Source organism: Abramis brama, assembly GCF_963993115.1.
Source record: "Abramis brama genome assembly, chromosome: 4".
Lineage (NCBI taxonomy): Eukaryota > Metazoa > Chordata > Actinopteri > Cypriniformes > Leuciscidae > Abramis > Abramis brama.
The window spans coordinates 9,240,662-9,256,957 of NC_139966.1; the positions used below are offsets into that span (position 1 = coordinate 9,240,662).

Below are 16,296 nucleotides of genomic sequence, written 5' to 3' on the forward strand. Positions count from 1 at the left end.
TCGGAATTCGGCCCGACCCCAGAGTACTCCCCCCAAAAAGCCAGATGAACGCAGGACAGCGAGCGTAGAATTAATCCCCCCAAAATGTGAAGGGTATGTATTTACCAAGGAACGAGCTTGCCTATTCGACTGGGAAGGCTCTCGCGACGTCCGACGGGAACTTGGATGCTCACGGCATCGGACGGATGAGCCCGTTCTGCAGTTGAACTGACAGCTCGATGACGCAAGAATTATGCGAGCGTAAATTTGAGAACGAGTTTAACCGTTCACCCAGGAGGGCTCTCGCAGCATCCGACGGGAACTTATATGCTCACGGCATCGGACGGGTAAGCCTCGCTAGGTTGAACGGAGGGCGCCCGCTGGACTCGGTCGGGAGGGTTCGACCGGCGCTTCGACGGGGCTGGGGCACGGGAATAGACCCCTCGCGGCCCGACGAATGGGGAGCCCACCTAGCGACACGAGCGCGGCCGTCCGGCGACGACTAAGACAGGCAGGCTCTCACTGCAATTCGAACAGGAGGGCTCGACCGGCGCTTCGGAAGGGGGACTGAGCCCGGCCCACGAGCGGGGAGCCGTCACTGCGTGCGAACGGGGGAGCCTGCAATTGATTGTAAAAAAGTTATAATTATTGAAGCGAGTGTAAATACGGCGAGCAAAATAGATTCGGAAAGTGGGTTTGAACTGATATCGGTGCGGAAGGTGACGAAGGATGTGATGTTGCAGGTGATGGAAATGAATGATCTAATTAGTTAGGGCTTGGTGGGCGTTTCTGATGTGGAAGCGGCTGGATCTAATGTAAGTTTTGAAAGCTTCAGATGACCAGCGACCGAGGGTCTGGATTTGTTGATGGGAGAGACCTTTTTGTGCGGCTGTGGTAGCTGCTCCGATGCGGAATGAGTGGCTAGAGAAATGATCTGCTGTGACGCCAGCTTTGATGAGGACTGCTTTAAGGTGCTTTTGGAACCAAAATCTCGTAGCTGGATGATTGGAGTCGTTAGTGAAGAGTGGGTCGAGTGGGGATTTGGACGTGGAACGTTTGTACTGCAGGTAGTTAAAAAGAGCATGGTACGGTTGGATGGGAGTTTGTAAATTAAAAATATATACGAAGTGACCTTTTTTTGCTTTGTCAGTTTTACTTTGTTTGATGAAAAATGATATGGTTTCATGATCTACGATCTGTAGATCTGAAATTGTAGGATGAATGTTTGGGTCGAATAAGGAAGTGATGGTCAATTCGGAGCAGCGGAGGAAACCGAAGAATGCCAGGATGAACATAGCTTCTAATGTATAGGCGGTGTTGGTGGAGTGGTATCCTAGACGGAGTGATGAAATGCATCTGGTGAGTATATCAATTGTGATTGGTTGTCTGGTGTCTGGGCGAGTGGGGCGGGTTCTTTGGATTCCCTTAATTAGAAGGGACGTTTGGGAGTTATTAATTGCAGGTGCAGGTTTACCGTGGATTAATTTATGGAAGAATTGAATGCCGCTTAGATAGCTTTTGATGGATCCGGCTTGGAGACCTTTAACTGAATTAAGGTGCGATATGAACGAAGTAACTGTTAGAAGAGAGAATTCGGGAAACGGCAGGTTGTGAGAGAGGTGGAATGACTTGAACGATTTCCACGCGGTGTAATATGTTTGCAGGGTTCTGGGAGAAACTGCTTGGAGGATGGAATCGATGGACGTGTCCAGGAGGGATTTTAGCGGATGATTTATGGGAAGATCAGCTGAGAATAAGGAGGTACTGGGGTTGGAGTGGGGTCTGCTTCTGGTGCCAGCATCCTGAATTTCTGAAAAGAGAAACGGGAGAGAGAGTCAGCGATTTTGTTTTGAGCCCCTGGAACGTGTTTTGCAGTTATTAAGAACTGGTCACATGCGGAGATCCAGATAAGGCGTCTGAGGAGTGGCATTAACGCAGGAGAGCGAGAACGACCTTTGTTAATGCAATGAACGGTTGTTTCGTTGTCGCAATGGATTTGGATGCTTTTTGATGACCACTCTTTCCCCCATAGGGAAGCTGCGACAACGATCGGGTAGAGCTCGAAAAGGGCCGAGGAGGCTGAGGACTGGGGTGTGTCTAGGAGCTGAGGGGGCCAGGGAGACGCGAACCAGCGTCCTTGGTAATAGCCGCCGAAGCCGGTCGAGGGAGCTGCGTCTGTAAACAATTTGATGTCGAGGGGGAGAGAGATAAAGTCGTCGTAAAAAAAAGTTAAGCCGTTCCACTGGTTAAGGAAATTCATCCATAGTTTTAGCTCGTTTTGGGACTCGTCAGAAAGGAAGATCCGATCTTCCAGCGCGTGAACGGATGAAGTGAGGGCGAGAAGATGCGCGATAAAGGGGCGGCCCTGAGGAATAATGCGTATAGCATAATTTAGGTGGCCCAGCAGCGAGAGAAGTTCGCGTTTTGAACAATCTGAGCTGTCTGTAAAATTGGATGCGATTAAGATGATACGATCTATTTTTTCCTTAGGCAGTGAGGCCTGGAATTTTACTGAGTCCAAATTGATGCCTAGGAACTCGATGGACGTAGTTGGACCCGATGTTTTCTCCTGGGCTAACGGAATCCCTAGTTCGGCGAAAACTTTTTGCACTGTGAGGAGGTGAGCCTCGGGGATGGCGTTGTATGGTGAAATTATTAGGAAATCGTCGAGCAGATGGAGAAGATGAGGAATTGCGTAATTATTGGAAAGGATCCAACATATAGCTTCAGAGAGAGTGTCAAAGATTTTCGGGCTGCTTTTGCAGCCGAAAGTTAAGCGCACGGCGAAATAATACTTGTTCCGCCAGTTTACACCGAACAAGTGCCACGAGTCAGGGTGAATTGGCATTACTTTGAAAGCAGAGGAGATATCTACTTTTGCAAGCCATGCGCCTCGTCCGGCTATTTTAATCATGGTTATGGCTTGCTCGATATCATGGTAGTTGAGAGAATATTCTTCGAGAGGGATGAGACTATTGATGCTCGGATATGGAGAATTATGGGGGGCTGAAAGGTCTATTATCAACCGCTTTTTTCCCGAGAATTTCCTGGTAGCCACGCCTATAGGGCTGATGCGAAATTTGTCGAACGGGGGAGCCTCGAAAGGGCCTATCATAAACCCGGATTCAATTTCTTTTTTAATTAGTTTATCTACTACTTCAGGCTCCGCTAAGGAGGACTGAAGATTAGCGCAGATAATGTTTTGTGTGGGATGACTTTCTACGCCGGGTTTAAAGCCTTGGTTGAGACCTGTCAGCAAATAATTTGTGAAGTTGACATCTGGGTGGTGTGATAATTCCTTCGCCAGGCGGAAAACATTCACAGGAGTCGAGAGATAGTTTTTTGCATTTTTATTTACAGATTTTTTGACTGGGCAAACCACGCGGGCGTGTGCGCCGCCACAGTAATCACAGACGTGGAGAAAACGACAACGTTGTCTTGGGCATCTCCCTTCATTGAAGTTTCTGCAAACTTGTCTGTCGGGTGCCGTGTATGGTGCTCTGATCGAACAATCTTCTCTTGCGGGTCGCGGAACGTAACTTGTGGATTTTATGGCATTTTGCTCTGGGCAGGGAGGGATCGATGGATTGATTTGGGGGCATGCCGTGGTGACATGGCTTGTGGATCCGCAGATTGCGCAGGAAATGTTTCTACACCCGAGGAAGACTCGGTTATGGAGATCAGTGTCCAACGCTCCCCAATAGGGACACTGATTCCACTGGGAAACGCGGACGGCGCATTTTGCGGAAAACAATTTATGGTAAGTATAAAAATGACTACCCCCATAAGACAACGCGAGCTCCGCTATGATGGCAAGATAATCATTTAGCTCGCGCCGTCTATGGGGGAAAGTCGAGCATATAATTTCTGTGTAGCGGCTGAAAGCGATACAGAATTCGGCCAGTGATAATGTGCGTGATGTAACCCGCGAATTATTTTTTAGAGTGACTGAGATATCGCCACAGTCCACTTGGCGATTGGACTCGACTGGGGGAAACAAGGACAGGAGAGAACCCAAATCTACGTCTGCACCTGCGAGGATTTGGGCTCTGATGTTGTTCGTCACTGGAGGAGGTTCTGCGGCAACTGCATTCGGAGGGGCTGGCTGAGGAGTGGCTGAGAAGAGAGAGAAAGGAGAGCGCACTTGGAGTGGGTTAAAGGGAGGAAAAGTCGGGGCTGTGGCCGATTGCGGAGGCATCCTCGCGCAGAGATCGGCCCCCGGGATAGAAGGAGGAGGAATGGGAAGAGCATAGTGAGGAAGAGGAAGGGGAAGGAAATGCGCCGGCGATTGACCAGCTAACGGAGGCATCCTCACGTTAGGGTGAGCACCTGGCGCTTGGGAAGGAGGAAAACTGAAAGAAGTAGAAGGGAAGAAAAACATTTGGGGATCTTGTGTCAAAGTAGAATTGCTGAGATCTGGAGCATGAGGTACCACGGTGGGAGGGGCAGAGGAGAGGAGTTGACCCGGAAAGGTTTGGCGCCCTTCCGCGACTGGATCCGGGGCGCGGCCCAGGCTAGCGGAAGGTCTGCGACGACGTGGCGCGGGGGCGGGGCCCGGCGCTGCGGGTGAGGAAGGTGTAGACGCTGCGGGACGAGCGATCGGGACCCGGCGGGCCTTGCTCGTCCTAGCCGATGAGTTTGGAGCTGAAACAGAAGGGTGAGAAGATTGTAAGGTGACATATAAATCAAACAACTCTGCTTTTTTCATCCTGCGGGAAAAATTTGCATCTGAATTAATTAAGGCTTGTCTCAGCCCCTTAACTGTGGGAGGGATGTTTGGGGGCGCTGAAAGGTGGGAAGGCGCAGAGGAGGACGATGAGGAAGAAGATGAGTTCCTCGCTGGTGGTGGTGAGGGAAGTTTTCGGCGTCTCGGAGTGTGCGGAGAGGATCTAGAAGGCCGGCGACCCCTGTTAGAGGATGGAGGCTCGATGTTGTTAGCTGCTGGAGAGGAAAGGGCCGCTGGATCAGCGGTTTGCGACAGAGACATCTCCGTGCTGAACGAATCATCGTCGGAGGGGAAGAGCTCTAACTCGGACATGACGGCACGAAGGCGGAGTCCGATGCTGAGAAATTTGTCATGAGACGGGAGGTAAGGGAAGGCTTTATTTATACTGGCTTCTTCTTGTGCTGATTGGATGATTACCTGAACATGCTCCTCCCGAACTTTGTTACATAAAACTTCATTTAAGAATCATTGACATTTTTAGGTTTAACAACTGTAATGAAGAAAATTGTGTCCAGTATATTATTTGTGTTTTGTTTGTAATGCTTTGATATTACCTTTTATTTTTTTAAGGCGAACAGATTATCCATCAGTGGAGGACACACAATGAAAAAAACAGCATGGAGAATATGTTCCAAGGTCTTTGGTCCTGAAGCCCAACAACTGAACTGGTGTGGAAGGGGACAAAAGCGAGGGATAATGAAAACATACACTGTAAACCCAAACAGTTTAACTAACTTAAAATGGAAAGTACCTGTTACTCAAAATGTGCCAAAAAGTTTAGCTAACTATTATTTTTCAGTTTATTCAACATCTATCAGAGATTTAAATTAACAGTAATAGTTTTTTTGAGTTTTTACAACTACACTAAAGTTAAGAGTTTAGGGAACTTGAAAAATAGATTCAACCATAATCAAATACTTTAATGTCAAACATACGTCCTCTAGTGGCGTAAAAAAAAAAAGTGACGTCATCGCTGAACATGCACTCAGACGTATTCCAAACAGATGCACAGAAGTTCGCGCTCTGAGGGCGAACTGTTTGGATGGCTACAAACATATGCAAGTATTCAGCGGTTTCAAATAATGTTGCCATCTAGTTGGTATCAGCTACACTAACACCCACGTTAGGTTTTCCATTTTTCAAAATATTTAGAATAGAGCTACCAGTTAAAAGTGTACAAACATATGTAAATTTCTCTAACGTTAGGATTTTAAATGATGCAGCGCACATGAACATTTTTAAATCATATTAAGTTGTGTATTTTTTCTATACGTGAAGTCAGCTGCAGGTTATCTGGTGAAAGTGCGTGTTCTATCTCTTTTCTTTGTGTTATTGTAGTGAAGTTGTGTGATGTCAGTACAATTTGGTAGGTGGCCAATGAGCATTCGCCCATTGGGGCATATAAACCGTTCATTCATGCCTCCTGGTGTGTGTCATGGTTGAAAGCCCGCCCCTTCCTGTCGCAACTATGGATTGAGTGTGCCGTTGGGTGGCTGAGGGCTTGTGCGCGTGGGTGGCTGCTTACTCCCAGGTAGGCTTGGTACCATCTTGGGGTGTAGTGGGAAGTTTTATTTTTGTCCTGACTTGGGTTGTGACAATTTGTTTCAGTACGGTGTGCCTTCAGGGCTTCCATCGGTGTGGCATTGCAGCTTAACTGATCGGAACACCACCTGTTGCAATCAACAAGGCTGTTACATGATTCTCTTACGGTATATGTTGAAGTGTAACGATCGTATTCTCTGGTAGGTAAACTGGGATAGTACTTTATTGTATTATCAGGTGGGTAACTGGTCGATAACTTTGTTAGTCGTAACCCTTGTTTATTGTTTTGAAGATCTTCACGGATGCTAAAGTGGGTTAAGTGAGCAGTCGCATTAAACAGCGCGCGCGCTCTCTCTCTCCGCCACTCGCTCTTTAAAGCCACGCTGCTGCTTTCTACACACCATTACATTTAAGTCAAACATGTTTATGCGGGCTTGAAAGATTATTTTTTTTGTTATTTGATTCTGAGTGATTGTGTTTGCTTGGAATTATTTTTAGGTGTAATGTTATTACTGTTAACGTTGTATTTGGTGTAAGTTTCTGCCGCGGTCACAGTAGATCTGTTTGTTTCTCTTGAATGTGAATGTGTTTTTTTTCTTTAATGTGAATGTGAGTGTTTAGAGTATTTATATTTTGGGATGCATTGTAAATTGTTTATTTTCTTGTTGGTTTCCGTCATGTTAGAGTCAACAAATTGACTTTGAATGTTTCTGTTTTCTTTGTTTATTTAAATTTAGTTTGATTATCTATTTTTCTTTTTTTCTTTAGGAGCTGAGGACTTCCAGGAGCGGGCTGGTTGTCGGTTTCACCGCAGGTTTTGCTTCACTAAGAGTGTTATTGCAGTTTCATTGCCGTGTCACTACCATTGGTTATTTGCAGTGAATTTGGTGGGTGTACGTTGGGTTGGCGTGCTTCTTATGGTAGACCTGCTGCCAGCACACTAGCCTGCTCCTGACCGGAAGCCTCAGCCCCTGTGAAAGTTTATTGTGAATCTTGTGATGGTTTATTGTGAATCTTGTGAGGGTTTATTGTGAATCTTGTGAGGGTTTATTGTGAATCTTGTGAGGGTTTATTGTGAACCTTGAAGGTTTAATTTTGTCGCTTTGTCCAATTCAATCATGACCCATGTGAACTACTGATTTTAAATTATTGATCAACTTTTAGCTTTAAATAAACATTTTTGCACGGAAGCCCATGCCTCTTGCCTTTTCTAGGTGGAACGTATTTGTGTGCTTTATTTGGGTTGTTTTCCCCGTTAACCTGGGGTGGCGTAGTCGCTAAAATTGAGCCACTTGCTACATGTGGCGCAGTCGGCAGGATCCACAGGATTTTTTGGCAGAGGCGTGGGACCGTATAGTAGTTTGTTTTGTAATTGTGTTTTTTTCTTTTTTTTTTCTCTTTTGTAGGAATAAAGCAGCAGCGTGTGCTCTGGAGACGGTAGTTTCTGGTTTGACTCCCTTCGGTGACGTCCCTTGGGGTTGGGTATAAAATATATATATTTTATAATAATGGAGGGAGAATTACAGGAACTTAAAGAGCTGGTGGCTCAACTTCGAGCTGATAACGAGAGATTGCGACGGGAGGGGGCGTCTGAGTTGCAGGGGGCTAGTGTTGCTGGACCTAGCACCTCTGCCACAGGCCTTTCCTCCATACCTCCACCATTGACTGGTACTAGGAGGTGCCCAAGTTAGTGCATATAGCCGTCAAGGCAGAGAACTTGTGTATCACTCGTTTCTCGTTGTATAGCCGTTATGGCAAGAGCACTTGTAACCAGTGTTTCTCGTTGTATAGCCGTTATGGCAAGAGCACTTGTAATCAGTGTTTCTTATTATGTAGCCGTCAAGGCAGAGAACTTGTGTATCACTCGTTTCTCGTTGTATAGCCGTTATGGCAAGAGCACTTGTAACCAGTGTTTCTCGTTGTATAGCCGTTATGGCAAGAGCACTTGTAATCAGTGTTTCTTATTATGTAGCCGTCAAGGCAGAGAACTTGTGTATCACTCGTTTCTCGTTGTATAGCCGTTATGGCAAGAGCACTTGTAATCAGTGTTTCTCATTATGTAGCCGTCAAGGCAGAGAACTTGTGTATCACTCGTTTCTCGTTGTATAGCCGTTATGGCAAGAGCACTCGTAATCAGTGTTTCTTATTATGTAGCCGTCAAGGCAGAGAACTTGTATCACTCGTTTCTCGTTGTATAGCCGTTATGGCAAGAGCACTCGTAATCAGTGTTTCTCATTATGTAGCCGTCAAGGCAGAGAACTTGTGTATCTCGTTGTAGAGCCGTCATGGCAATAGCACTTGTAACCAGTGTTTCTTATTGTGTAGCCGTCAAGGCAGAGAACTTGTGTATCACTCGTTTCTCGGTGTGCAGCCGTCATGGCAGAGAACTTGTGTGCCACTTGTTTCTTGGTATGAGTGTCAGTTAGTCTGAATGATTTGAGTATGATGACGCCGATCCATTGTTCTCTGTATTCTCAGATTTTAGGTGCGGTGAAGCATATCCATTGCCTTTTTGTAAATGATTTTAAGTGTTGTCGCTATGGTGGTTTGTTTAATTTTGTCTCTACCTACTTTAGGCCCTGGAGTTGAGTGGCAAGGGTTTGCTTATCGTCGGGGCGACGACACAAAAGTAAGGGGTAGAATGTAGTGAAGTTGTGTGATGTCAGTACAATTTGGTAGGTGGCCAATGAGCATTCGCCCATTGGGGCATATAAACCGTTCATTCATGCCTCCTGGTGTGTGTCATGGTTGAAAGCCCGCCCCTTCCTGTCGCAACTATGGATTGAGTGTGCCGTTGGGTGGCTGAGGGCTTGTGCGCGTGGGTGGCTGCTTACTCCCAGGTAGGCTTGGTACCATCTTGGGGCGTAGTGGGAAGTTTTATTTTTGTCCTGACTTGGGTTGTGACAATTTGTTTCAGTACGGTGTGCCTTCAGGGCTTCCATCGGTGTGGCATTGCAGCTTAACTGATCGGAACACCACCTGTTGCAATCAACAAGGCTGTTACATGATTCTCTTACGGTATATGTTGAAGTGTAACGATCGTATTCTCTGGTAGGTAAACTGGGATAGTACTTTATTGTATTATCAGGTGGGTAACTGGTCGATAACTTTGTTAGTCGTAACCCTTGTTTATTGTTTTGAAGATCTTCACGGATGCTAAAGTGGGTTAAGTGAGCAGTCGCATTAAACAGCGCGCGCGCTCTCTCTCTCCGCCACTCGCTCTTTAAAGCCACGCTGCTGCTTTCTACACACCATTACATTTAAGTCAAACATGTTTATGCGGGCTTGAAAGATTATTTTTTTTGTTATTTGATTCTGAGTGATTGTGTTTGCTTGGAATTATTTTTAGGTGTAATGTTATTACTGTTAACGTTGTATTTGGTGTAAGTTTCTGCCGCGGTCACAGTAGATCTGTTTGTTTCTCTTGAATGTGAATGTGTTTTTTTTCTTTAATGTGAATGTGAGTGTTTAGAGTATTTATATTTTGGGATGCATTGTAAATTGTTTATTTTCTTGTTGGTTTCCGTCATGTTAGAGTCAACAAATTGACTTTGAATGTTTCTGTTTTCTTTGTTTATTTAAATTTAGTTTGATTATCTATTTTTCTTTTTTTCTTTAGGAGCTGAGGACTTCCAGGAGCGGGCTGGTTGTCGGTTTCACCGCAGGTTTTGCTTCACTAAGAGTGTTATTGCAGTTTCATTGCCGTGTCACTACCATTGGTTATTTGCAGTGAATTTGGTGGGTGTACGTTGGGTTGGCGTGCTTCTTATGGTAGACCTGCTGCCAGCACACTAGCCTGCTCCTGACCGGAAGCCTCAGCCCCTGTGAAAGTTTATTGTGAATCTTGTGATGGTTTATTGTGAATCTTGTGAGGGTTTATTGTGAATCTTGTGAGGGTTTATTGTGAATCTTGTGAGGGTTTATTGTGAACCTTGAAGGTTTAATTTTGTCGCTTTGTCCAATTCAATCATGACCCATGTGAACTACTGATTTTAAATTATTGATCAACTTTTAGCTTTAAATAAACATTTTTGCACGGAAGCCCATGCCTCTTGCCTTTTCTAGGTGGAACGTATTTGTGTGCTTTATTTGGGTTGTTTTCCCCGTTAACCTGGGGTGGCGTAGTCGCTAAAATTGAGCCACTTGCTACATTATGGATAGTTTTCTTCGACGTTTTGAAGCATAAAAGTAGTCTGAACTTAACAGGCCTGTCCGGTCCACCTGTCCACGCTGTTCCCGCAATTTCAGTTCCCAAGGTGAGACACGAACATTTTTGCTACATAATCCTTACACGAACATAGATTTTGTTTAATGAAAATTGCCCGGTTGACGCTAAATTTTGACGTAAATCTGAAGTTAAAGGTTATTTCATTGGCATTATGTGTTTAGGATTGTCACTGCCAGTTGAAATTCATGTTGTTGTTTTTTTTGGATAGTGATAGATAAGGTTGTCTTTTGTTTGGATGCATACTTTTTGTGAAAATTAAATGATGCAGTGCACATGCAATCTGTATGTTAGGCCTTTCTGTTTTTGTTTTTTTTTAAGTCGTTTATCTTTCTATACGTAAAGTAAGCTGCAGGTACGGTGTACATTTTAGGACATCCTCAGACCTCAGACATATGGAGACAAGGCATCATGCCTCAGACTAAAAGGCTTCAGTCATTGGACAAAACGGCATCGCGCCTCAGACTGAAAAGCTTCAGGTCTCAGGAAAAACAATGTCAGGTGTCAGGTCTCGTACAATTAGGCATCAGATGAAACAGCCTCAGACAAAAAGGCATCAGACATAAAGGCATCGGACGAAACGGACTCAGACTAAAAGGCATCGGACGAAACGGAGTCAGACTAAAAGGCATCGGACGAAACGGAGTCAGACTAAAAGGCATCGGACGAAACGGAGTCAGACTAAAAGGCATCGGACGAAACGGAGTCAGACTAAAAGGCATCGGACGAAACGGAGTCAGACTAAAAGGCATCGGACGAAACGGAGTCAGACATAAAGGCATCGGACGAAACGGAGTCAGACTAAAAGGCATCAGACGAAACGGAGTCAGACTAAAAGGCATCGGACGAAACGGAGTCAGACTAAAAGGCATCGGATGAAATGGAGTCAGACTAAGGCTACGTTCACACTGCATGCTCAATTTTTTGAAAAAAATCGATTTTTTTGCAAGGCCGTTCACATTTCCAATTAAATGCGACCTTTTGTGATCTCCTGTGTGAACGTGAAATTACCCAGAAGTGACCCGCATGCGCAGAAGAGTACTCAACGGTCAACGACGTCACTTGTTGTTTGCGGAAGTAGCTAAACTTGAACTAACTGTGATTCCCTCACACACACACACACACACGAGCGCGCGCAGCGACCGTTACACAAGAGCCAGACAGCAGCCGCTGACCCATCTAATATCAGATTCAGGACAGATAAGTTAACATAACGTGTATATATAATGGCCGTGGGCTTTTTTTTTTTTTTTTTTTTTTTAATTAACGGGCTCGTCGAGGTCGACCCGTTCGGCAGATTTACCTCAGCTCGACGAATATGCAGTCCGTTTTCAAACCGACGACTACAGAATTATGACGTTTTTCGCGTATCAATGACGTGCGGGTCGGATACATGCGACCTGGCCGTTCAGACTGAAGTCGCATTTCAAAAGATCGGATATGTATCGGATTTGGGACCACATACCCAAGTGGCCTGGGTCGCATTTGAAAAGATCGGATCTGTGTCGTTCAGACTGTCATGAAAAGATCAGATACAGGTCGCATAGGGGCAAAAAAATCGGAATTGGGTCGTTTCAGCCTGCAGTGTGAACGTAGCCTAAAAGGCATCGGCGAAAACAGACTCAAGTGGAGTTTGGAGATTCGCATTGCCCCGCCCCATATGACGTCACATGTACGCGGTTCATAGCTCGAAAGAACGCTTTAACTCCACGATAGTTTGCCAACATACAAACTAGCTAGTTGAAATATGTCATCTAACTTTTTAAATGTGCAAATAAAACTTGTATATATATGCTTTAATTAAATGTTACACTAATTATGTTGTATACAGAAGAGAACATGCATTTCACGAGTTTTGTTTAAAAAGTTAGATGACATATTTCAACTAGCTAGTTTGTATGTTGGCAAACTATCGTGGAGTTAAAGCGTTCTTTCGAGCTATGAACCGCGTACATGTGACGTCATATGGGGCGGGGCAATGCGAATCTCCAAGCTCCATCTGAGTCGTTTCGTCCGATGCCTTTTAGTCTGACTCCGTTTCGTCTGATGCCTTTTAGTCTGACTCCGTTTCGTCCGATGCCTTTTAGTCTGACTCTGTTTCGTCTGATGCCTTTTAGTCTGACTCCGTTTCGTCCGATGCCTTTTAGTCTGAGTCCGTTTCGTCCGATGCCTTTATGTCTGATGCCTTTTTGTCTGAGGCTGTTTCATCTGATGCCTAATTGTACGAGACCTGACACCTGACATTGTTTTTCCTGAGACCTGAAGCTTTTCAGTCTGAGGCGCGATGCCGTTTTGTCCAATGACTGAAGCCTTTTAGTCTGAGGCATGATGCCTTGTCTCCATATGTCTGAGGATGTCCTAAAATGTACACCGTATGCAGGTTATTTGATGAAAATACGTGTTCAATCTGTTTTCTTTGTGTTACGGGTAGTTTTCTTCGACGATTCGGTGAATAAAAGTCGTCTGAACCTAATAGGCCTTTCCAGTCCAGGTTGTTCCCGCAAATCTAGGTCCTAAGGTGAGACAAGAACCTTCTTGTAAATATAATCTTATTAGACTAACATTAATAAATTGGTAATGAAAATTGCCTCACTGATGAAAGTTTTGTAAATTTGAAGTTAAATGTTATTTCATCTGAATTAGCCCTATATGTTTTAGGATTGTCACTGCCTGTTAAAATTCAAAATTTCTTTTAAAAAGTGCCAAATAAGGTTGTCTTTTGTTTTGAAAGATTGTTACAAAAAAAGGATATTAAATGATGCAGTGCATATGCAGTCTTACAGTATGGCCTTTCTGAAAATGTGTGTATTTTTGTATAGGTGGAGTCAGCTGCAGATCATTTGATGAAAATTATTTTTCTTTGTGTTATCATTTCTTCGACCTTTTGATGCACAGGCCTATTGAGTCCACGTTCTTCCTATTGCAGTTCCTAAGGTGAGACACACATTCTTGCAAATATAATTCTATTACCAAATATAAAAATTTGTAACCCCCCCAAAAAATGTGCTACTGAATTAAATGTTTATTTATTGCATCTGAAGTTTAGGTTTCATTTAAATTATTTTTTATTTTTAGGATCTCTGCCGAGCAAGTTGAAAGTTACAGTTACAAAAATTGGGACTACTTCCAGGTAAATTTGTCTAAGATTTTTGTTTGGTGAATTAGAGGGATGGCTTGGGACTGTAAGCTGTGTACAGCCTCATTTCAATCCAGAACACACTTGTTCACACACATTCGATTGCAGCATAGTCATTATTCAAAAGTTAGTCCGTTGCCATGTTTACATGAAGACTGTGCATGTTCATTTTACTCATTTAATGCCCTGAAAACCCATTTATCTCGATATCACATAGGAGACAGTATTACACAAGAGGCTCAAAATCCGGAACCTTTAGTTTTTATCTGTCCAATTTGTTTATTTAAGCAGCCGTTCTCAGACACCACTCTCTTCAGGCACCTGAGAGTCCATTTAAAAAGCCATGAAGTGGTTGAATGTCCATACAAGAATTGCCAATTTAAAAGTAATGTGTACTTGTCATTCAATTCACACAAGAGCAAGAACCACCAATTTCATTCCACCTCAGATTATAAAGATGGTCTAATAGTCAGTCAGGAATCAGATGTACCACAGTGCTCTCATGCTACAGCATCTGACACTACAGAAAATGAACCTGGCCCAAGTAATGACAGCCTTGATGTAGCAGAGATGCAGTGTGATATTGACAAGTTGAGATGTCAATTAAAATGTAATTTGTCCTCATTATTTTTGAAGATGCAAAGCATCCTCCATGTCTCGGACACAGCTTCACAGGAAATCATTCAACACTTGAATGAGATATTTTCCTTATCAAAGCCAATAGTAAAAGAGACCTTAACAGATACACTTCAGAAACATAACTTGGCTGTTTCTAGTTCTGTTCTGGACGAACTAACGGAGGCTGTTATGGACTGCAATGTTGTAGTTAAAGCCACGTCAAAAGACTCAGATTTGTCTACTGCAAAGCGCAGAAAGGTCTTTGTCGAAAAAAATTACCCTCTGGTAAAACCTGTTCAGTATGACTTGGAGATGTCAGGGAAAAAATGGTTTATGTGCCTATTCTTAAAATGATTCAGGAGCTGTTCAAAAACACAGATATTCTTCACAAACTCCAGGAGTCTGTTAGTTTACCTGGTCACTATACATCCTGCTGTGATGGTTCATATTTTCAAACTAACACATTGCTTTCATCAGGAGAGTTCAGTCTGCCACTCCAACTATACATTGATGAATTAGAAATAGCAAACCCACTTGGAACATCAAAAAAAATCCACAAACTATGTGCTGTTTATTGGGTCTTTGCCAGCCTTCCCAGTAAGTATCGCTCAGCCTTGCATACAATTCAGCTGGCACTTCTATGTAAAGTAGCTGACCTTAAAAAGAGTGGGTATAAAGCTGTGTTCTCTCCACTGTTGAAAGACATTAGCATTCTTGAGGAAGAAGGTGTGTTTATTGAGTCATTAGGGCAGAATGTTAAAGGAACTGTCTTTTGTGTGTCTGCAGACAATCTTGCAGCACACGGATTGGGAGGCTTCACAGAATCATTAAGATCCGAGTATGCCTGTAGGTTTTGTTTAGCCACTAGAGATCAGATGAAATCTATGAGTGTAATTCAGGGGGATTTCCCCATGAGAACAGAGACCAGTCATGACATTCATGTTCGTGATGTTTTGCAGAGTGATACCCAAAGCAGTAAGTTTGGTGTAAAAGGAGACTGTGTGCTGCGTGAAGCATTGAAACATTTCCACCCTGTCACCGGATTTGCTCCAGACATTCTTCATGACCTATTGGAAGGTATTGTACCAGTTGAGTTGTGTTTATGCCTTCAAAAGCTGGTTAACAAGAAGTACTTCACTTTAGACTACCTAAACAATAAGATTGAATTGTTTCCTTATGAACACACTGACAAAACAGACAAACCACACCCAATACCAAAAACCTGTTTCACAAAAGGTAGTGTTGGTGGAAATGGTCATGAAAACGCCACCTTACTTAGACTGTTTCCTCTGATGGTAGGTAGCAAAGTTCCAGAGGGAGATAAGTCATGGGCTGTCTTAATGGATTTAAAAGACATCGTTGAGCTGTCATTATCACCAGCATTTACGGAAGAAACTATCCAGTATTTGCAATGTAAGATCAGTGACCACAGGCAGATATTTTCTGAGATTTTCCCTGAATCGTGTTTCCGCCCTAAACATCATTTTGTGGAGCACTACCCGAATCTTATAAGGCGTTTCGGGCCGCTAGTGCATCTCTGGACAATGAGGTATGAGGGGAAGCACAGATTCTTTAAAAGAGTTGTACATGACACCCAAAACTTTAAGAATGTGACTTCTACTCTTGCAACTAGACACCAGAACATGATGGCGTATCATCTGAGCTCACCATCATATTTTAAGCCACATACACATACTTCAAGTGTCTCTTCAGTGCTAGTCTCAACACTGCCTGATTGTGCTAAGGTTTTCATTCAGGGACAGACAACTACTAGCATAGTCTACACCACATCTAGGGTCACCATAAATGGCACTGACTATGCCCCAGGAATGTTTGTGTCTGTAGAAGCCTGTGGTGAATTGCCTCAGTTCTGGAGGATTGATGAAATCTTTCTTGTCAATAACAATGTGTCGTTGCTCTGCAGTTCATTTGAGTCATGGTATGTTGAACATGTGCGCTGTTATGAGCTGTCACCAATGCCAGGAAGACTCACTGTTTTTCAGATTTCGGATCTGAATGACACAATCACACTTGCTGCGTACTTCATTGATGGTCGGCTAATGCTGTCTC

General features: G+C 43.9%; 1 long non-coding RNA gene across 2 annotated transcripts; it reads left to right on the forward strand.

The window, feature by feature from the left end:
• The first annotated feature begins 6,207 nt into the window (after positions 1 to 6,207).
• On the forward strand, positions 6,208 to 10,288 carry LOC311081704. Of its 2 annotated transcripts, XR_014605975.1 has the most exons (4): positions 6,208 to 6,236; positions 6,314 to 9,087; positions 9,165 to 9,298; positions 9,391 to 10,288. It is a non-coding gene; the product is annotated as an uncharacterized lncRNA (long non-coding RNA). The 2 variants fall into 2 exon arrangements; XR_014605976.1 differs by lacking the exon at positions 6,208 to 6,236 and having other exon boundaries at positions 6,272 to 9,087.
• The last annotated feature ends 6,008 nt before the right edge of the window (positions 10,289 to 16,296 follow it).